The sequence below is a fragment of the Sciurus vulgaris genome (genome assembly GCF_902686455.1).
Source record: "Sciurus vulgaris genome assembly, chromosome: 9".
Taxonomy (NCBI): Eukaryota; Metazoa; Chordata; class Mammalia; order Rodentia; family Sciuridae; genus Sciurus; species Sciurus vulgaris.
Window position 1 is genome coordinate 85,832,633 of NC_136469.1, and position 23,719 is coordinate 85,856,351.

Genomic DNA, 23,719 nt, shown 5'->3' on the forward strand with positions numbered 1-23,719 from the left:
TTGGGGGGAAGTTCCTTTATCTGTTCTTTTTGCATGTGGAAATAGGAATACAGACTGATACAACTCATTAAAAAGAACACAGCATGGAGCCAGGCAATGTGGTGCAAACTGTAGTCCCTGTGACTCTCAGAAGGCTGAAGCAAGATGGATCACAGGTTTAAAGCCAGGCTCAGCAATTTAGTGGGGTCCTAAGAAACTTAAGGAGATTCTGTCTCAAAATAAAAAAATAAATAAATAAAAAGGTCTGGGGGTGTAGCTCAGTGGAGCATCCCTGGGTTCAATTCCCAGTGTAAAAATAAATAAATAAATAATCATCCTGTGGTTATTTATAAATGATTTATAAATAATATCACTGCCCCAAACAAATCATAAAGAAACATCAGACAAATTCAGATTGAAGATTTGTTCCAGAATAAAGGAGACTAAAGAGACGTGACAAATAAATTCCATATGTGATCCTGAATTGAATTGTGGAATAGCTCATCCCCTATCTTTATCTGTCTATCTATCTATCTATCTATCTATCTATCTATCTATCTATCTACCTACCTACCTACCTACCTACCAGGTCATTTATCCATTCAGCTTTCCATCCATCCATATAAGGGATATTGATGGGAGAGTTGTCACAATTTGAATAAGGTCTGTAGATAAATTAATACTATTATACCACCATTAATTCACAAGTTTTGATAATATTACTTGGATTTTATAAGAGAATTTTCTTGTTCTTAGGAAATGCTTCGAAATCTGGGTGAAAAGTATTCTGAAATTTTTGTCCTCTTCTTAAACTTCTATAATTTTAAAGTTATTTCAAAATATAAATATTATTAAAATTAAGGATATAAACTATAAAAACAATCAAACTGGAGATATGTACATTGAACAAATTGGTTAATATGATACTAAATCAGGTTAAACTTTAAGCTTGTGAAAAATAGTTAAAAGACCATGGAGCACTTAATTCTGTCAGGGTATGTTTGGATACAGGTGCAAAGTTCAGGGTGCATATTGTATTTTGAATAATTTCCAGTAATGAAGTGCAAGGATGAAGTTCCACACACATTTAGTGTTGCAATCATGTAAAGTCTCAGGAGCACTCCAGCCTGCACAGTTCCCACAAAAAATCAAGCAGCAGACCTGTGTCTAGGGGCCGAGGGAAAATTGGCAAAGAAAGGATCCAGCCTAAGGTGACTTCCCAGACAGCTCCTGCTCTATTGCTCTCTTGGTAGTTTCACACTGTGTGAGGCAGAACAACATTCCAATCAGTAAGTTTTCTTTTGCTAACAATGATTTGCAAAAAGTAAGGCTATCCAAAATGCTTGGAGATTTGCCTATTTAAAAAAAAAAATCTCTATTTGTATTCATTTAATGTTGGCAAGACTGCAAAATGCAAAATGACTTCTGTGGGTCGTGGATACTTTTACCTTTTACCTTTGTGGGACCCTTCTACCATAATACTTCAGCATGGTTTTCTCTGTTTTAGGCAAAATTTAGGAGTTTTTATGGACCCTAAAAGTTTTTCTTTTTTCTGTTGTGAGACAAAATCAAGCTCTCTTTGATTCAAAATCTTTCTTTTTTTCCTTCTGATTTTAAAATGAATTAAAACATGTTTGCCAGGTGCTGTGGCACACACCTGTAATCCCAGCAACTCAGGAGACTGAGTTATTCAAAACAGTTAGTAAGAAAGACAATTAACATCAAGGGCTGGCCCAAAGTTAGGTCTGCTATTTGTAGTCACTTGTTTCTTAAAATTAAGACATTTCCCAGGATCCTCAAAATCATCATATCTGAGTCTAAAAAATATCTAGAATTGTGTCCTTTGGTAAAATTCATCTCTAATCCCTTACTGTTTTCACTACTACTCTTGTGCCAAGTATGGGTATAGTCTTGTATTCAACACCAGAGCACACATTCTTCATACCTTTTCATGCCAAATTTCATCAAAGAACTAAGAATAATTCAGAGTGGATCAGACAGACTGTAAACATCAAGATGTCATGTAAATGCTATCAAAAGTGTCCAGTTATTTTGCTCCTGCAAGTGTAGAATAGGTGCCGAGTATACAGTGGTAAAACAACATCTAGATAAAATCTCTGAGAAATTTAACATGGTACTAGCATCCATCTAGCTATCGTGGCCCCCTTGTTTCTGAATTTTGGAGCAAACATTCCGTTTATTTGATATAAGCAGATTTTTGAAATATACTCTGCAGAGCTGGCTAGTCTCACATTCTGTGAGTTAAAGCAATTAGAGAAGTAGGAGAAAGTTTTTAAAGTGATGACTAAATCAAATTGAGAATTACTTCCAGTGAAGCACATCTAGGTGCATGTTGGCTGACTCTAGCAATCTGACTCCAGGTGCCCTGGGAACCCCCTTCACTGTGATACCTGGATCCACTGGCCTTTGGCAATATCAGTACCCGAGGCGCTGAGAAAATTGTGAAGAAATCCTTTTGAGATCTCTTCAGTTTATCCCTGTATCAAAGGACCATGCTTTAATGGCAAAGGGAAATCTTAAACCAGATAAATTATCAATCGCAACAGTCTCTTTCTCTTTTTAGTGTGAAGCTCATTCATGAAGAGAATTCTGCCTGGACCCGAAGGCAGAAGGTTGCCAGATAGTTCTGAGGGGGTGAGTTTATTTTCCTCAATTGAAATTCTTCGTAAGGGAATTAATAGAGAAGATTAAGAAAAGTAAGCTCAACAATTTTACATGTGGGATCTCTATACCTTTTTTTTAAATAGAAAAAAATAGCAGTGGCAATTTTGCTTTTTAAATAACTGGAAATGTATGTAGGGCAAAGCAGTAAACCTCAAAGAGTAATAATTTCTCAATAAAAGCATAATAAAAATTTCTTTATATTTTCTTTTTTTTTAATTTAAAACAAATGGGATACATGTTGTTTCTCTGTATGTGGAGTAAAGGCGTACCATTTGTGTAATCATAAATTTACATAGGGTAATGTTGTTTGATTCATTTTGTTATTTTTCCCTTCCCCCCCACCCCTCCCACCCCTCTTTTCCCTCTATACAGTCCTTCCTTCCTCCATTCTTGCCCCCCTCCCTAACTCTAACTCTAACCCTAACACTAACCCCTCCCACCCCCAATTATTGTCATCATCCACTTATTAGCAATATCATTCGTCCTTTGGTTTTCTTGAGATTGGCTTATCTCACTTAGCATGATATTCTCCAATTTCATCCATTTGCCTGCAAATGCCATAATTTTATCATTCTTTATGGCTGAGTAATATTCCATTGTATATATATATATATACCACAGTTTCTTTATCCACTCATCAATTGAAGGGCATCTAGGTTGGTTGCACAATCTGGCTATTGTGAATTGAGCAGCTATGAACATTGATGTGGCTGTATCTCTGTAGTATGCTGATTTTAAGTCCTTTGGGTATAGGCCAACGAGTGGGATAGCTGGGTCAAATGGTGGTTCCATTCCAAGTTTTCTAAGGAATCTCCTCACTGCTTTCCAGAGTGGCTGCACTAATTTGCAGCCCCACCAGCAATGTATGAGTGTACCTTTCTCCCCACATCCTCACCAACACCTGTTGTTGCTTATATTTTTGATAATTGCCATTCTAATTGGGGTGAGATGGAATCTTAGGGTGGTTTTGATTTGCATTTCTCTTATTACTAGAGATGTTGAGCATTTTTCCATATGTTTGTTGATTGCTTGTAGATCTTCTTCTGTGAAGTGTCTGTTCATTTCCTTAGCCCATTTGTTGATTGGGTTATTTGTATTCTTGGTGTAGAGTTTTTTGAGTTCTTTATAGATTCTGGAGATTAGCGCTCTATCTGAAGTATGATTGGCAAAGATTTTCTCCCACTCTGTAGGCTCTCTCAGTTTCCTTTGCTGAGAGAAAGCTTTTTAGTTTGAATCTATCCCAGTTATTGATTCTTGCTTTTATTTCTTGTGCTATGGGAGTCCTGTTGAGGAAATCTGGTCCTAAGCTGACATGTTGAAGATCTGTACCTACTTTTTCTTCTATAATCTGCAGGGTCTCTGGTCTGATTCCGAGGTCCTTAATCCATTTTGAGTTGAGTTTCGTGCATGGTGAGAGATATGGGATTAGTTTCATTCTGTTGCATATGGATTTCCAGTTTTCCTAGCACCATTTGTTGAAGAGGCTATCTTTTCTCCATTTCTTTATATTTTCTTAATTCACAATTTTTTTTTGTTTTTAATTGTTTTTAGGGATAAGAAAAAATGGATAATTTAAAAATTATGAGGGTATTTCTTCCATGGTTCCCCCAAATTTCTTAGTGAATATGCTAAGAAAATTTCAAGTAAACAAAATTCAGAGTTGTAGCCTCTGCTATTGTCCCCCATACATTTCGCCCCATCTGTACCTCTTCAGCACTCACTGGTTCTTCTTCCCAGGACGTTCTCTATCCACCAGAGTCCATTATACAACCAGGGCCACCGGATGAAAATTCTGGGAAATTAATTTCCTCAAAAGCAGGCTTTAACGAATTACCCACTGGAATAGTGTTAAATGTCCCAGCTCCCTTCCTCAGATGGAACAATGCTGAGACATGTACTTAACATCTCCCGGGAAGCTCTGATTAACTCCCAGAAGTCCCTGGCCTGATGTTTCAGACTTTACTGATTGCCTTCTCTTTCCATCACCATAACACCTGTCATGCTTTCCAAAATTGCTTCCAAAATAGACAGCTTCTACTGTAATCCATAACTGGTGGCTTTCAGGAAGCACCAAACCAAGAAAATAGCTTTGACTGCTTTGTGGAGCTGGAAACCAACCTTGAGTTTCTCCTGCATTTCTGAACCAAGATCGAAATGTGGCACTTCTGTCACAGAGGAGTATTGAAAGGACATGTAAAAGTGTTTCTGAATTTTTTTAAACAGTCATTATAAAATATTAGTTTCAAATGCAATTAATTAAAAAATTTACAGCACACAAATATAGACTGCTGATATAGATAAAATAGAAAGAAAAAATTAAGAAGATATTTTAATAACCTGGTGGAACATTTATATTTATTTTAGACACTTAATGATGTTATATTAGAGAACTTTCAATGCTGTTCCTATCTTTTCTCTGCTGGTACTTTGTTCACTCTTCCTTTTGTTTTTACTCATTTAAGACTTGAACTGTTAGACGCTGTGCTAGAGCAGCATCCCTATAATAGCTTCATTGGATTTGAAAAACAAAATAGTAAAGACTACCAACAATGCATTCAGTGTCACTATTGGTCAAAATTATTTCAAATGTATCATAGATTATTATTATTTTATGTAAGTGAATGCTTTATCAAAACCAAATTTTATTTATTCTACTCAATAAAATTTCTTCCAAAGAGAAATTCTTTCTCCCCTACCATTTTGGAAGTTTGGAAATAAACATGTTTGTTCTATGTGCTCTCTTGCTCACTCTTTTCTCCCTTCCTTCTTTCCTTTTTCTCCTGGTTAATACAATTTTTTTTTTTGTAATCACTTCTTATGCTATCAATCACATTTTGACTTATGAAATTTAAAATTATCTATGGATTTTTATAATCTTTATGTAAAAAATACAGAACTTGTACCAGAATGAATTTAAATACTTGAGTCTCTGAGTGGTGAAATATTTTCTCAAGTCCTTGTCATCAAGTATTAAAAATAAAGTGTTTCAGAGTTAAGGATTTTGTTCTTAAGGCCGACTTCATACCAGGTCAACCAATGACCTGTGCTCAGCAGGAGTTAGCTCTTAGGCTCTCAATGAAAAGGGTAAAGAGATGCAAATGAGAATGAGTTTATGAGCCAGATATAAGGAAACAAAATTTACACATGAGGTCAAGAAAATCCTCTGGTTATAAGATCCTTAAGGCAAATTTACTGGCTTTTTTTTGTGCATTTAATTTGTGTCTCATAGTTTACTAATTCTCCATAATAAGGCCATAAAGTAGATTGTATTCTCATTACTTACCATTGAACAAACTGAGACTCAGAGAGGTTCAGCAACTTGTTATCTGAGTAGTAGTTGAATAGTAAAGCCATGCAGAAGCTCAAAGGAAAAGTAAGTATTGAGTATACTTGGGATGTTTAGTTCTAAACACCATGCTGTTATCTTGCCACCTTCAGGACACCTGGACTGAAATGTACTGATTGCAAGTTGGTATGATGTAGACATCTGAGGTTTAGACTAGGAAGGATATTGGTTGTGCTGGAGATTCTGACTACCTTGGATCCATGGCACTTGAAGAATTGGTTTTCTGCACTGCTGCGTCCTGCTGCTGTTTATTTTAAGAAGGCTTAAGATTATATTTATGGCTAACCAGTGTTTAAAACTAGAGCCATGTGGTAACTTCTACTGACAAATGGGCTTCAAACAGATCACGTCTTCTTTAGATCTGACTCCTCTTTATTTTGATTATATACTTTCCCTAAAGCTTGGGGCAGATTCTTGACCTTGGGAAAGGGTATCATTATACACTTTCTTTCAGATAAGATACTGTCCTATGTGGATTGGATGGAAAAGATGAAGAGGATGAAAAGAACAATACTTTTCTTCATAAATGCTTTTCATATCCTAAAGATAAATTAACATTTCCATAGGTTGTAAGAGTGAATACTGTCATGCTTTAAGGAAATATTGATACCCGTCTTGCAATCAGGATCAGGTACTTGTTCCCCCAGTGTTGAAGATTTGGTGACTTGTTAATACACTGCTGTTTTCTGGAGGAAGTTTCTATCAAGGACTATTCACCTTCTCAATCCACTTTTTCCACACAAGTCCTGCTCAAAAGCATATCTGCATTCTTGGCCTAAGCACCTCTATTCAGGGGCTTTCTTATTAGGGACAGTGGCTGAGGTTCTTTGTTCCATTTTGACTTTGACTTTTCCATTCTTAGCCTTTCCCCCTCGTTGAAACGGTAGAGCACTCTACAACTTATTACTTATAACTAGTATATCCCCACTATCAAAAACTGACAAGAACTGTCCCTAGCACAGTGGGTTTTTGTGCTTTGTACCAAAAGAATCAGGCAGAGGAACAGCATAACAGGAAACAGGCTCTTTGTTGGAGGACTCAGCTTGATCCAGAAGGGAGACAGCAACCAAGAGTGTCAGGCCTGCTCAAAGTGCAAAGGTATGCAGCTTTTGTGGCATCTGCAGGTGGCAGGGACTCAGTGTCCTGATGTCATCACATGGAGAGGTGGGGTTTTAGGTGCACCTGTGCTCTTCATCATGCTTCTTCATATGCCCCCTGCGTCCCTCCATCTTAAGTCTCTACCTAAGGGTGTGTGTTTCATTACTCTAATAAGGTAAAGGTGGCTGTGGGTTACTTGGGTGACCATGCCCCTTACCATCTGCAGTGGCTTCTTATCATCTGGGAAAATCCCTCATATTATTTTCAGAACAGGGCGGACTGTTTTCCTGGGTCAGGCTTTATCTTGGTGATTTTGCTTTGCTTGATGCCAGCTTCTTGATATTTCTGCTGAATACATCATCTCAAAAGCTGAGCTAACTCTCAGCCTCCATCTTCTGGAATGTTATCTTATTCCTGTAGCCCGAAGACTGGTCAGCTCTTTCTGGCATGGCTGTTAACACCATAAGACTGAGAGCAAGCTTGGTTGTGTTATTTCCCCTGAGAGATTTTTAATCCCTTAATCCTAAGGATCTGTTTTTTTATGAGGGTCCCTGACTGACTCAGAACTGTTTCAGAAAGGAAGCTTTCAGGTGAATCTCTATTATAAAAATAAGTGCACAATTTATTTAAAAATACAGCATTGAAAAACTGAAAATCAGTAATTTAAAAATATGACAAGCAATGTAAGATTGATTTAAGGTGTGAAAATTGTACGATATAATTTAACATGATGAAATACCAATGAAAAAAATGTCTAAAAACATTGAATAAATAAAACTCCAATGTAATTATAATGGTTGACCTTACTTTATTATATATGTGTGCATATATGTACATATATATGCAGACATGTGTGTATATATAAATGTAACACTTCTAATTAAAATTATCAGGTTGAATTTTGGTGGGAGTTTAGTTGAAAATATTTGAATAACCTGGTTCTGTGGCTTAGTGGATTGCACACTGAACTCTAAAATACTTGAAAATGTTTTACTCCTATAAAGCAATTATGATGAATCAAAACTGGTTTCAAAGATACATCTCAAATAACATTTTGGATTTTTGAATCAAAGCTGAAATGGAAGAAAATTCCCAAGTATTTTATTTCTTGTATATTATCATTACAAATATTTAATTTTGAAGTTATAGAAATACATATTTGCTATTTTTAAATTGTCTGAAATTTTAAAATTTATATATAAATGTGTTAGATACCAATGCATAATATGTATAAATTTATAAGAAATATGTAGATCATATGAAATTCACATAAATATGAACATTATTATATAATATACAATCAAAATGTACAGATATTAATTAAATAAATGTATATAAATCTATTTCTTTGGTTGATGCTAGAAAGTTTTTGCTACAGGCAGTGAAGGTAAAATGGAAAATTTGTCAAAGTGTGGTCACTAAATTAGTTAGGAAAAGATGGAAGTTAAATGTTTTGTAGAAACAATTGGATTGAGAATGTTAAATGAACACTTTATACCTATTTTTGATATTAACAATATGAATTTAGGAGAAGGGGGAGAGAGGCAACATTAGAAGCATATTAGACAAACAAAACAGTACTACACCATAAAGTCATCTCTGAGGCCCTGGTCCTGGTGGGAGGCACTGAAATGAGCATAGACAACAGATTAAGGTTTTGGGATCATGAGTAGTAGGGTTCCTTTCGGGTCAAGCCAGTCTTGTACCCATATACACTAAAGGCCCATTGAAATGCACTGAATTACTGTCATCATCATGAGTAAAGTTACACAGCCATCTTAGAAGCCACGTTAGTATTTTTGATAAAAGAAAAACTGTCAGTGCGGTATACAGAGTCCAAATGTTTTAAATGTGAAGAAGGCACCTGGTATTGAACAATGCACAATAGACACAGAGGATCTCTAGTTCAGTGCCATTCAATGTGGTTGGTGGAACAGCAGTATAAGGATACCTGGGACCTCATTAAAAATAGAAATTCAAGGCCTGGGTTTATAGCTCAGTTGGTAGAATGCTTGCCTCAAAAGCACAAGACCCTGGGTTCAATCCCCAAAACTGAAAAAAAAAAAAAAAAAAAAAAAAAAATTTCAAGAACCTACCCAGATCTATGGAATCTGAATCTTTGAAGGTAGGATCAAGCAACCTGTATTTTAGCAAACTCCCCAAGGTTCACTGAATTTTAAAAAGTCTAATTTCCTCTCTAACTAATAGGTCCATGGGCACATGTAGTAGATAAGTTAGAAGGAAAGTAAAATTTTGCTATATTAAATCATGGATTGAAGATGAATAAATTGTAAAGCCTTTTTATATCAAACATTTGATTTTTCTATACCTCAAGTCCTGAGAGGACAACTTTGTACACAGCATGTAATATAGGAAGTGTCCCATAATTATTACATGATTGCATAAACAAATGAAGAAGTAATGAGAATAACCTCTCTGTTGTAAGTCCCAATGTCTATTATGCAAGAAATAAAATTCTTTAAGTGGACTATGGAACTAAGGAACAGACGAACTGGGTTACTTTGGATCTAACAGATACAGCAGGGAAGAGGGGAATTAACCAAGACACTTTTTATTCTCTTTAAAGTCCTGTAATTAGTGTCACAGCAGGCTAGTAAGAATTAATTACCTACACAGAAGATAAGGATGAGGGTGAAAAAAATGATGCCTACTCTTTTTCTCTCTTGGGCATCATTACCAAAAACCTTATAAACTGGAAAAATGCAGGTTTTATTTAGGGGAAGCTCTGGTACCCGGGAAACAAAAGGGCAGATTGAAGGGTAATATTGCTGCTAGGTTCACAGTATATGACCCTCGTGTACATCCAAGAATGCTGAATGTATACGAGGGAAGCAAGAGACCATGACATTGAGTAACTTAAGGTAATTACAGAACCTTGGAGAATTGTTTTCTTAGAGATCCCTGATCTGAGAGCATTGATTAAAGAACAGTAGGCCTATATAATTATTATAGAATCTCATTATCAGAATGTTTTACAAAATTGTCAAATTTTTCCTGAGAAAAAAAACAGGATCAACTGTGAATCTCCATACTTCTGCTGGACAAATAGGGCTGAGAATGTTTAGCTGCCATGCCATGAATGTTTAGCTCCCCCACAATGAGTTGTTCACCTTGCTGAGAAGCCAGTTGTATTGGTCAGGGTTCTCCAGAGGAACAGACCCAACAGAATGTATAGATAATTATAAGGATTTATTGCATTGTCTTTCACATTAAGAGACTGGATAGTCCCATAATAAACATCTGCAGACTGGAGAGTTGGGGAAACCAGTAGCTGCTCAGTCCAAGAAACTGGATGTCTCAAAGTAAGAGGGACCAATGATGAGGCCCCAGTCCAAGGATGGCAATCTGGAAACCCTCTAGAGATTTGCTGCTGTGAGTCTGTTTTCAAAGACTGAAAAATCTGGAGTATATTTTCTGTGGGAGCAACAGAAGAATTAAGCATGCATTCCCAGGTAAGCTTTCCCCTCTTCACCTTTTTGTTCCATGTGGGGCCCCAGCCTATTAGACAGTGCTGCCCACAATCAGGGCAGATCTTCCCCTCAGTTCCCTCACCCACATGCCAATTATCTATGGAAACACCCTCACGAATACACATAAAATTGTGTTCTACCAATTATCTAGGCATCTATTAATCCAGCCAAGTTGACAACTAATTCCTATTTACTTTCTTTGAGGTCTAAAAAAACCTAAACCCTTAAGAGAAAAAGAGTATGATTATTGCAAATCCTAACATATTTTATCATCACAATTTTTATCACAGTCTTGGCTAGTATATTGCCACAAAAGGAGAGAAAAACTTCAAAACTCTTGAACAGGGATTTAGATCAATAAGTAAAATACTGTCACAGATTGGGTCTTCAAGAAGATTATGAAATGAATTTTGGTGTTAAAGATATCAATTGGAATTAAAACCTAGGAAAAAGAAGGGAAGACTGGGCAGAGAATAGTGAAACTGTAATGTAATTCTGACAAAGACCACCCAGGGCAAATACTGTTGTCCTTAATAAAGTTGAAGTAACTAGTCTTATCCCCTCACTGGGTAACAGGCAGACTACCCCAGGAAGGAGGTGACCTTGGGCAATACAGCTGTCTGCTGCTGAACCAGCAGAATCTTCTTCAAAAGAGGATCTGGGCAGTGGAACTCCTTACTACCACAAGAAATAACACTGGAAATAAGTGCAGTCGGGAGTACTGCAGTACTCCCAGTGACTTGGGAAGCTGAGGCAGGATTCCAAGTTCCAGACCCACCTCAGCAATTTAGTGAAACCCTATCTCAAAATAAAAAATAATAATAATAATAAAGGGCTGGAACTATGGTTCAGTGGTTGAGCTCCCTGGGTTCAATCCCCAGTACCCCTCCCACATGCAAAAAAGAAATACAGAAGAATACACAACAGAAAGGAAAAGTAGCAATTTTACTTTTGAAAACATTGCTTGATATCCTCAAAGGAATAATTAAAGGATGTGTGATTCAAGGAAGATTTCAGTATTCAGTTTAATTGGATAATATCTAGTTGTTTTCAAACACAAAACTGAAAAATTCTTTTTAATATGACATAGTTAAAGGTCTAGAGTAAGATCATAGATGATATGGCTTGAATTTGTACCCTAAAGTTCAGGTATTGAAAACTTAATCCTACTTATAGGTGGAACGTGTAAGTGATAATTAGATCATAAGAAATCTGTTTTCATGAATGGATTAATGCCATTATTGAGGTAGTAGTAGGCTCATGATGGCAGGAGAGGCATCCTTTGAGCCTTCCTCAGATCTTATTTGTTCTATGCATGAGCTTGACCAAATTGTTTATTCTCTCTACACCTTAGTTGGTATTATGGTTTAAATAAAAGACTCCAAAGGCCACATGTTGAAATCTTGGTCACCAGACTGGGAAAGCTATTGAGAAGCAGTGGAACTTTTAAGAGGAGGGGCCTAGTGGAAAGAAGTTAGGTCAATGGGGGCAGACTATTAAAGAGGATATTCAGACCGCAGGACCTCCACCCCCATCCAGCTTGCTTCCAGGCCACCATGAAATCACCACCATGTGCTCCTATGAGGTTTTGGTTTTCCACAGGCCCAAAGCAAACAGGCCAGGAACCTACAGACTGAACATCTAAATCCATGAGCCAAAATAAATTCTTCATATTTTTCATCTTAGGTAATTTGTCACAGCAATGGAAATCTGACTAATATTTGCTTAATATTTAAAATGGAGATATGGTGACACCTCATAGAATCATTCCGTGTCAAATGCTGTTATAATGTTAATGTATGTTGATGGCTTATTGGAATGATGGCACATAGAAATAAGTCACTGTATTGTGATAAAATCAATCACCTTTTCATTTTTAAAAATCAGACATCACCATATGTTAACCACATGTTTTGCAAAATATATTTGTTGAAGCATAACATGCTGTAGGAAGGGAAGCCAAAAGTCTAATCTTGGAGATCAGGCTCCAGGACTTTTCCAAGTCTGTCACAAGGTGGCCCCAAATCCATATTCTTCACTGCTCTGTTTTCATGGAAATGGAATCAAAAAGCAAGAAGAAGACACTGCCACCCAAATCCATGGTGACAATGATTCAATGTGTAGGCAGTCCACTTAATAAGCACTTGTTCACTTGACTAGAAGAGAGAAATCAATCTTTGTATGTTTGAAATGGACAAGAAAGCTGTTAAATGCATTCACATCTTTTTCTTCAACTAGTTTCAATAAACGTAGTGAATAAATCATCCCCTTGATGGTCAATGCTTCAGTTAGTATACAGACCAGTAATATGCAAAGTTGGCTGAGAAAAATCCATACATCCTTACCTTTTCCCTCTTTTAGTGTAGCAATTATTTAGTTTTTTATTTTATTTGAATACTTATAAAAGTTTCAAAACCCTGTTCTCTTTATCCTCTTCTACCTGAAATATAAGGGGGAAACTGTAGATTGTAAATCATATAAGATCCTGTCAGAAAAGCCTCAGATTATAGGTCTTACAAGATCATGACTAATTCATTACTTCTTCCTCTTATCTCCTAATCCTTGAAGTCTTAAGATAGATTCTCAAACATTTTTTTTTTTTTTTCTCCAGGGAAAAATGCCTTCCAGAGAAGTAATACAAGGCTAGAAGAAACACTTGAGTGATTGCAACTGATAGACACTGTTTGAATAAATGGTAGAATAATTCATGTTAATGGTTGATATTCTGCCTTAACTCAATGGTAGTGTAGTTTGGGCAAGTCACTTCAAGATAATTATATTTTCTTCATGGATGTGTGGGGTGTGCATGTGTGAGAATTGGGATAACATGAACATTGTTTGCTTAATGCTACATTTTATTATCATCACTGCTTTCACTCACAATGCAATGAAATAATGGAAATAATTAATTTAATTTTCAAAGGAAAGATCCAAACAAAGTTCTGGGGATATTTCTTGACTTATTCCGAATTGGGATTCAATACCAGCTCTAAATGGTACAGCATCTTCCAAGTCTGCCTGGTGGGAGAGTGGTCAGAAGGGATAGCTCAGTTCACCTTGGAACAACACAGCCTGGAATTTAGTAGAATGGTCTGAGAATGTATTTTAACCCCAAATATAGAACATTAAAATTTTTGAGTGTGTTCGTAGACTTAAAAGTAAACAGGGAGCTAAGGATGTAGTCAGTGAAGAGCTCATGTTCAGCATGTGAGTCTGTGTTCAATCCTCAGCACCACAAAAAAAAAAAAAAAAAAAACCAAAATAAAAAAGCACAACAGAGATGCTTGGTTTGACTGTGTATATTCTACTATATATTTTGATTTTTATCTCAGAGAACAGAAGCAGAAATAACATGGAATTGTTGAATTTAGTAATCTTCAAAAGTCTTTCATGCTTCTGTTTGGAAAATAGGAAGGTAAGATTAGACCATCTAATTATAGTGTAGAAAATCACAGCTCATAATCAACTGACTCACCTAGTGCTCAACATTTCCAAGTTATTGTTAATTCAGACTGTTAAAATGTTATTGCCTGGTCATGAAAGGCAAGGGTTTTTAACAGCTATGTCTTGAGACCAAGGTCTTAGAAAACATTTGTAAAACTAGAAGATCACAGGTTTACATACATTTTAGAGAAAACTGTGAAGTTCTTAGTTTCCAATATAAATGTGTAGTTAAGCCACGACGACTTTCATCAAGAATGTGTTTATATGCTTGAAATATTTCAAGGTGGAGTTGAATGTCATATTCATTCCTGAGCTCTTGAAACTCACCAAAAGCTAAATTATACTCTTAAAGACTAAAAATTGGAAGACAATTACCTAAGTGGTTATATACTTACCTTTCTGAATATATACATAGTGATTGAAATATATACATACCTACATACATGATATATATGTATATGGATATGGATATATACAAGCATGGGTGTATATATGGTTGTTATATATATATATATATATATATATATATATACACACACATGTGTATGTGTGTATATATGTGTGTGTGTGTGTATGCCCTGTTGCTTTTTTTTTTTTTCTTCAGTATTAGGGATGAAACCCAGGGCCTTGGGCATGCTAGGCAAGCAGTCTCCCACTAAGCCACCTCCCCACTGAGCTACATTCCCAGTCCCGTTTCACTTTTTATTTTGAGACACAGAGTCTTGTGAAGTTACTTAGTGTCTCATTAAGATACCGAAGCAGACCTTGAACTTGGGATCCTCCTGCCTCAGCCTCCTGAGTCACTGGCCATCTAATTTTAAGAGCAATTTCATAACACAAATACTGTTTATCATCCCTATTTAAAAGGTGAGGTACCAAGGGATTGATACGTTAATCAGTAGTTTCCAAAATGTTTGAGCAGGTACTGTTTTATTATGCAATCATTGATGATGCTGAAGAAATGCTGAAGAGGTAAAGGGTGGGGCACAGTGAAAAGCTCAATAAACACAAATGCCCACCACTGCACTGGAACGCGGTGTTCGCCAGTGTTGGTGAATCTTACGAGCTCCTCCACTATTTTGTCCCTCTGAGGCTGGTCAATTTAATTATAATTCCAAACTTTGACTCATTAGTTCTTGAGAAGCATAGCTATTTCCCTAGCAATTTTTATATAGTAATGCTTTGATTTCCAAAAAACTACCTCAATGTTTTGATAGTCATAGATTTAACATTAACAGTGTTATCATAATTCCCACGTATTACACTTTCTGCTCAGTTGTCAGCAGCTGTTGTGGTTTTAATTTAGTAGTTAATCATGATTTCATAATACGGACTTTGTGCTGACTCAATCGAGAAAACTCAATTTAGCTTTATATACTAGAATTTGTCTTAAAACTGGTCAATATTTGAGATTGAGCAGGATTAACATCCAATATGCTTTCCCGTAAATTTTTACCACTTCATTATGTTGCCAATGGGAATGTTGGAAAAGGTAGTAAATGTAAATTTTTTTTTTCTGCTATTTATCTCAGAACTAGCAGATTGCAAAAATATCTTCAGCTTTTATTTTGTTTACACTTGTGATACACCTGCCATTTGCCAGGCACTAGCATGTTATATATCATTCAATATCTCCCATCTAAATTGTTCACAGAATTGCTAAGACAGCCCTTTCTTCCTTTCCCTAATCAAATATTTATTGAGAACCTACTAAGTGCTGGAGACTAAACTCTGATCTGTGGCTTTACATACGAAAGAATACGATACAGGAAACCAGGACACCACACAATGTTAGGAGTACACTCAGCAAAGTACTCAGTGTGATAGATTTCAAGGTGAATTCAAATGCAATATTCAGAATCTGTTTTCTATTTTGAAAGGATCCCACTTGCAAGTGTGTCAGATTCATCCACTAGCACATTTATAAAAACAAATGGATGACTCAGGAGGCTGAGGCAGGGGGATCGCAGGTTCACACCCAGCCTTGGGAACTTAGTAAGGCCATAAGCAACTCAGGACAACGTGTCTCTAAGTAAAATACAATAAAAGGGCTGGGGATGTGACTCACTGATTGAGTGCTCCTGAGTTCAATCCCTGGAACCAAAACAAACAAACAAACAAACAAAGAAAAAGACAAAAAAGAAAAAAAAAAAACAAAACAAAACAAATGGAGTCCTAAAGGTACTTATGTAGGCATTACGGGTTCCTGGAATTCTGGATTATGACCCTTTGCATTAAATGGGCAAAGAAACTGAACAGGTACTTCACAGAAGAAGAAATACAAATGGTCAAAAAAATTATGAAAAAAATGTTCAATATCTCTAGTAATTAGAGAAATGCAAATCAAAACTACACTAGAGCCCATCTCACCCTAATCAGAACGGCAATTATCAAGATGTTGGGGAAAAGATGCTGGTGGGACTGCAAATCGGTGCAACCACTCTGAAAAGCAGTATGGAGATTCCTCAGAAAACTTGGAATGGAACAACCATTGACTCAGTTATTCCACTCCTCGGCTTATACCCAAAGAACTTAAAATCAGTATCCTACAGTAATGCAGCCACATCAATGTTTATAGCAACTCAACTCACAATAGCCAAGCTATAAAACCAACCTAGGTACCCTTCAACAGATGAATGGATGAAGAAAATGTGGTATATATATATATATACACACACACAATGGAATATTACTCAACTGTAAAGAAGAATGAAATTGTGGTACTTGCTGATAAATGAATGGAACTGGAGACTATCATGCTAAGTGAAATAAGCCAGTCCCCAAAAACCAAAGACTGAATGTTCTCTGTGATATGTGGTTGTTAACTCATAACAAGTGAGGGTAGAAAGAAAAGTTCATTAAATAGACAAAGGGGAATAAAGGGAAGTGGGGGGATGGGAAGAGGAAAGACAGTAGAATGAATTGGACAACACTTTCCTATGCTCATGTATGAATACACAAACAGTATAACTCCACATCATGTTCAACCACAAGAATGGTATGGAAATTGTAATGGGTTTCACTCTATGTATGTATAACATGACAGAATACACTCAATGTCATGTATATCTAAAAACAAGTAAAAAAAATGAGTCATATCTGCATATCTGCACATGTGGTTGGAGGAGCAAATGCTGGGCGCTTCATGCCCAACTTTCCCATGTCATCACTTACGGCTGACAATATGCACATGCTGAATTATGCAGGAATACAGTCCTTTGATGAAGGCTTGAGAGCAGCTGAAGAGAAAGTCTGAGGTGAGCCTAGAGTAGCTCCTTATGCTAGAAAGTAAGGAAGTGCTCAAAAACCGAGAGGGATATGTCAAAAGAGATACAGGAACCAGCTTGACAGAGAAGGGAAATGTGAGCAAAGATGTCAAGGGATGGAGAGAGTAGTCAGGTAGATACCTGGTGAAAGAGAATTCTTGGAAGAATAAAGAGTCCTACATGGAAGCATGATTCCTGTGAGTTTAAGGAATAGTAAGGAGCTCATAATGGCTGGGGAGAGTGAGCAAGGTACAAAACTCAGTCAAAAATGATGCCAGAGAGGTAATCGGGAACCATATCGCACAAGGGTTGTGACTTACTTCCAAGGGCGTGGGCAATAACTGAGTGATGGGGGAGTCCACAGTGGATTCTGAATAAAGGAGAGTCCCGGTCCTATTTTGAAAGGACCCCATTGGCAAATGTGTCAAGAGTAAACAGAAGGGAGCTTAGGATACATTGAACAGCTATTGCAACCCTTCAGGTGACCAAAGATGGTGGCTTCCAGTAGGAAGACGGAAGTGCCAATGGTTCCATTTTGGAGGTAGAGCCAATGACATTCCTGGCTGGATTCAATCCATTCCTGGCTGGAGTGTATGAGCAAGAGAGGGGCTAAGGGTGGCTTTGTAGTCATCCTATATAATGTTCTGGGCAACAGATACATAGATGAAGACAGTGGAATTAAAGAGCTTGGTTTGGATTCAAAAGATACTGGGAAGAAAAATTAATAAGAATTGGTAATTAAATTTTTATTTTAACTTAAGACACATGTATTTATCAGTTTAGGGAATGCCTTAGAAAGTTTTCCATCTTATGTTAAAGGCAGCCTCAAAATCCTCTCCTGTGAGATAATCTTGAATCAGCTCTCTCATTTCTTTTGTTCTGAATCATCAAATTCTTGATATACTGCATATTAATTAACTAAGAATGAGAAAGTAGAAAATAAGCTTAAACACTCATCTGTGCACATGTGTGTGTGGGGAGAGGGGGGGTGTAGTAGTATCTAGAGTTTTTCTTCTCTAGCTCCTCTAATTCCTTTCTCTCTGTTTTTAGTTAGGAACCATATTTGACTACTTGACGGGGAAAAGTGGGGTGCACTGGTAGTGAGGAGTTTTGTTGTCTTCATACTAACCTGAGCAGGTTCTTGTAAGTGTTCTTTCAACAAAATTGCAAAGCCACCAATTGTTAAACAAATCTTCATCTTGTCATCTTCTGCTTTCACTTCAAAGTTCTTTTTTTTCCTCTCCTCTCTGCTCTCTGGACGGTCATCGATGGTCACCTAGAGCCTCCATCTCACCTTCCTAAAATGAATGACTTCCTATCCATCTCCAACGTTCATTTTTACTTCATCTTGCTGCTGCAGACAAAATAAGTCATTGATCTGGTTCTAGTATTTTACCCTAAATGAAGGAACTAAAGATTTATCAAAGAATTTAAAAAAGAATTTGCAGAACTAAATGCTACCACTAATAGGAAAATAGATGGGGTTATATTCTTACTTCAGGCCACTCCTTTTTTATCATGATTTTTAATACATATTAACTGAACAAATCAATGGGTTTATTGATATTTCCATGCATGCTTATACTGTCATTGATCATGTCCATCCATCCTTCTTCCACCTTTCCCCTCACTTCTCTTCCTCATTACCTTCTGCTTTTCCCTCGTCCCCCAACCCCTTCCTAGTTCCTAATGGTCCTTCTACTTTCAGGGGTATATTTGTTTTACTTTGTTTCCACTTATGAGGGAAAAATGTGAAACTTGTCTTTCTGTGTCTCATTTTGCTTAACATAATGTCTTCCAGTTTCATCCTTTCTGCGGCAATTGACAGGATTTCATCCTTCTTAATGCCTGAATAATACTCCACTGTATATGTATGCATGTACATATCTAACTATCTGCACACACACATACACACATACCATATTTTCTTCATTCATTCATCTGTTGACAGGCATGTAGGCCAATTCCATATCTTGGCAATTGTGAACAGTACAGTAAAAAATATGGTTATGCAGGTATCCCTGTTGTATGTCGAACTCTTTTTCTTAGAATATATGCTCAGGAATGGGACACAGCTGGATCATACAGCAATTCTAGTCTTAGTTTTTTGAGGAACTTCATATAGGTTTTCACAGTGGTTGTGATCATTTGTATTCCTACCAACAATATATAGAGTTCCCTTTTCTCTACATTCTAACCAGCATTTGTTATTTATTTATTTATTTATTTATTTAAATAAGAACCATTCTAACTGGGATGAAGTGAAATCTTATTGTAGTTTTGATTTGCATTTCCTTGATGGTAAAGATATTGAGCATTTTTTCCCCACATCCTGATTGGTCATTTGTATTTCTTCTTTTGAAAGATATTTTGCTCATTTTTTTTTATTGGATTGCTCATTTTTTGTGTGTTGTTCTTTTTTTAGTTCCTTATAATTTTAGACATTAACCCTTTCTCAGATGAATAGTTGGCAGAGTTTTCTCCCATTCTAAAGGTTGTCTCTTCACTCTGTTTATTGTTGCCTTTTCAGTACAGATAGTTTTTAAACTTTATGTAGCCTGAATTATCAATTTTAGCTTCCATGCCACATGCAGACTTTGCTCCCATACCTGCTTCCTCTCTCACACCTGCAGTTTTGTACATGACTTCAGTGCAGGAGGTTTATTGTGTTCTAACAGTATACCAGTAAATGCCCTTCCATGTTTCCTTGGAGTGTTCTGTGGATTTATACATTGTTTTATTGGAAGAAATACACCCTGTAAAATTTGAAAGCAACATAATATTGATAATATTGGCTTGATCAGGATGGGGTTCAGAAAGAGATATAAAAAGCTAAGGTGACCTTCAGTATTTTGAGAAATGATTTTCTTTCCCTCACTTAGAAATGTGTTAATCTCTTTGTGCCAGAATTCAGTTATTAACTGGAAATACAAAATATCATTTTTTTTTATAGTTCAGCATATTTTTAATCACCTCAAAATATAGCCACTAAGAAATGTACTTTAGATTTCAAACACAAGAAAGTACAATGGAATTAGGCCCATCCCTGATTATTGAAAATGCTCTTAGTGCTGTTGACGCTGCTCCTTTATTCTGGGATACAGAGGAGTGCCTTGCAGCTCCATTACAGATTGAGAAACCACCTAGGGAGGGTCAGAGGTTTCCCAACACATTGAGCATGATCATAAAAAGGAATCAAGGGTCTCTGACTCACTGTCTGGTGTTTTTAAAGGCAGACCACACTTCGATGTTTAAATTCATAGCCAAATACCTCCAAACACCACTAACCACAGGGACTGTGAAGGGATCAGGCCACTTGGAGGAAAAAAAGAAGTGTACCCTCCCTCTTGAGCAAGTGTTAAGTGTATCCCAGAATTATGATGGTGTCTTAACTTTGTTTACTGTAACACAAAGCTAAGGACGGTGAGGGCTGAGCTTTGGGGGGTTGTACTCTCAGCATCTGGTAACTAAATGAAAAGCAGCAGTGGGAGATAATTGGCTATTCCAAGGAAAAAATAACATGGAACCAAAGAAATGCAAACAAAACATTTTAAATGGTGATTGAAACATGGAAAAATAAATGTTTATATCATCTGTAGTACACCCGGGGGGGGGGGGGTGTTTCTGTGAGCAGAAGACCTTGTGCCTCTTTGTGTTTTCAAGAGCCACTGTAATTTTCACTCTTCTAAAATCAGAATCTGAGACAGGATTTGGATATTTGACTGATGAGAGGATCCAAGACACCCACCTGAGGGACAGGAGAAGTGAAATGGAGAGGAATGGAGTTCATTTTGCTGTGTTTCCCTGAGTTGCCACTGTGAGTAACAGAGTCTCTACTTCCCTGGGAGTCCCAGGCAGCACACAGAACACTAGAGTTGTCTTGTAGGCCTGGAGTCTGCAGTCTGTATCCACCCTTCCCTTCACCCTGTGGTTGAGGACTGCCCTCAGCGGATTACCTCTCACCACTTCTTGTCCATCTTCGTGCACACAAGTCAAGCAGCCTCCCATGCTTTGAAGAGGCTCCGAGGCAGAAAGCAGAAAGACGCGTGCGCTTGAGGTGGGTGGCTACCAGAACAAGGTGAATCTGAGGCTGTGTGGAGCAGGGATCTCCCCTACAGTTGTGACTGAAGTCAGAGATAAGTTTGGAGTATGTGAGGTGAAGACCAATAAGTGGATGTCACAGTCTGGCCTTTGCACTACTGAGGTTCACTGAAGGGCGGTCTTGAGATTTCTTGGTCATTGAATCTTAGTGAAGCAAGTTACTGTCACCACTTCTACAGCTGGTCCCTAAATCATCATCCCAATTCGTCATCTCTCTCCTTCACTTCCATTCTAGATCTTCATTATCTTTGGTTAGAAGCTGAGCTGACTTACTTTTTTACCTGACAGGATTACCTAGGCTTTCAGTTCTGAAGGGTTGAGCTACAGCTGGTGAAATTGCTCATGGGCCGTTTTCTTATACATGAAAACATCGTGAGTTCCATAAGAGTCAGTCATCCAATTCCTCATGAATTGACTTATAGTCAATTATATCACCTAATATAATAAGTCTTTATGTATCTGCTGGTTCATGAACAAGAGAAACACAGTCACCAGGTGGCACTTGTTGCTTTAGATTCAGTGGAATAATTTCCGTGCTTCCTGGCACCAGTGTTCTTCTCTTTGGAACCAGAACCTTTGCATTACGAGTGCTGACATTGTGGGTTTTGGAAGCACATCTGCAGGTGGATCACTGGACATGTGGTCAGACAGGTCAGTACTTTTTATTTGTCTTGTTTCCCAGACCCATTTGTATATTCTGGCACCATATAGTGGCCATTGCTTGAATGCAGATACCACATCCTAAAGGACAGTGTCTAAACCTTGGAGTGTCACACCTGAGCAGGTGCAGTTTGGCTGGAAAGTAATGCTAGTACTTGCCAAAACCTGTCTACAGTATCACAGAGGAGAATTACATGATTTGGGACAGAGAAAACTGGTGGAAGTCTACCTCAGTTTGTTATCCCTCTAAAACCTCCCAATACTCTCTTCCCTTCAATCAAAAAGCTTAAAAATCAAAAAACTTTAGTCCTGGCTCATTTAACTTTCTTTTCGATTCTTTTATCCATTCCTTCCTTTAACTTTTGACTTCAGTTGACTTTTCTTGGATGCACCTTCTAGTAAAAGTATTTTCCTATATTTTTAAATGAAATTTAATGTAGGTTTTTGGCTCCTTCAAAACCTCTCTACACTCCCTCCTGGGAATACTCTAACTCCATCCAAAGATGGAGAAGGAAGCAAGAAACATGGAGACTATTCAGTAATGTACTTGTTCTTATCATGCCTTTTACACTGAAAAAACTCAAATATATAGTGAATTCTTCTGTATTTCTAATTCCTCTCTTCCTGAGGAGAGTGCTGAGCCCTCTTGGGAGTATCTAAAGGAGTAGCCCCTAGGCTGGCTCTGATCCTTTCTGAATGTTCTGTGTTGCTTTTTTCCCACACTACCTCTGTAGGTAGATCTAGCTTCCGCTTCCAGGCCAATATTTAATAATCCTTGATAATTCTTTTTTTAAAAAAAATGATTATATACTTATTAAAAGATCAAATTTCAACAATCACTTATTGAGTTAAGTCTTTATTATTGCATAGCCTTGGAATGTTTTGCTTCCCCTTCAATATAATCTGTAAAATATTACACAATACTTGTTATTGTGGAAAACAGTGATGTGATTTTACAATCCCCCTTTTATCTAGTCCGCACTCTCTTCCCAAGCTCTGCTGTGAGAATTCTCAGTATCATGTACACATAGAAACAAGCTAGCCAGAAACCTTAATTTCTACTGAAGTACAAGTTGGAAACATTCTCTTTTCACATGCTCATATTCTTTCCCCGGGTCACTATTATTAAACAGCTTCTTTGATCAATATTTAGGGTTGTTACCTTTTAATTCTTTCATGCCCAACTCTATGGGTTATACTCTTACACATTGCATGTATTTTTATTCCCTAGAAATTGTATCACTTTACTGATATCAGAAAAAAATATATAGTTGTCCTTTGACAGTGATTCTTACCTTGTAAACATTCACATGAGATTGACTTAATAATGATTGTTCTGCAACATCACATTTCTCTTCTAAACAAGTACTTGAATTCCAGGCATCATGTGACTTCATTACAAAGAACAAAGTGGGAAAAGTCAAAGGAAAGGAGAAAAGTAGAGTGAGAATGGAGGGCTCTGTGACCCACTCTCTGCACCCAGATGTTTTCCTCCTTCGTTAGGCAGCTGGAATATGGGAAAGGACTCTAAACAAGATCCAGAGAATGGGCCTGAAATGAATGTGCACCTCGAAGAAACAGCTAGCTATTCTGAATGTTTTTTTCTTAGTTATTATTCTCTTTTATCAGGGCATTCGCAAATTTTTCAC

At 37.1% G+C, this 23,719-nt stretch overlaps 1 long non-coding RNA gene across 5 annotated transcripts in view; it reads left to right on the top strand.

Annotated features, from left to right (window-relative positions):
* The window catches only part of LOC306669018, a 64,281-nt gene that overhangs the window by 17,790 nt on the left and 22,772 nt on the right, over nt 1-23,719 (top strand). For 2 of the 5 annotated variants that reach the window (XR_013765995.1, XR_013765996.1), the window contains exon 2: nt 2,564-2,634. The exons of 1 other annotated variant lie outside the window; for it this stretch is intronic. This is a non-coding gene — a long non-coding RNA (uncharacterized lncRNA). Of the gene's footprint in view, nt 1-299; nt 1,269-2,360; nt 2,635-23,719 lie in introns of those variants that run through there. 2 more of the 5 variants (XR_013765998.1, XR_013765999.1) reach the window with 2 other exon arrangements.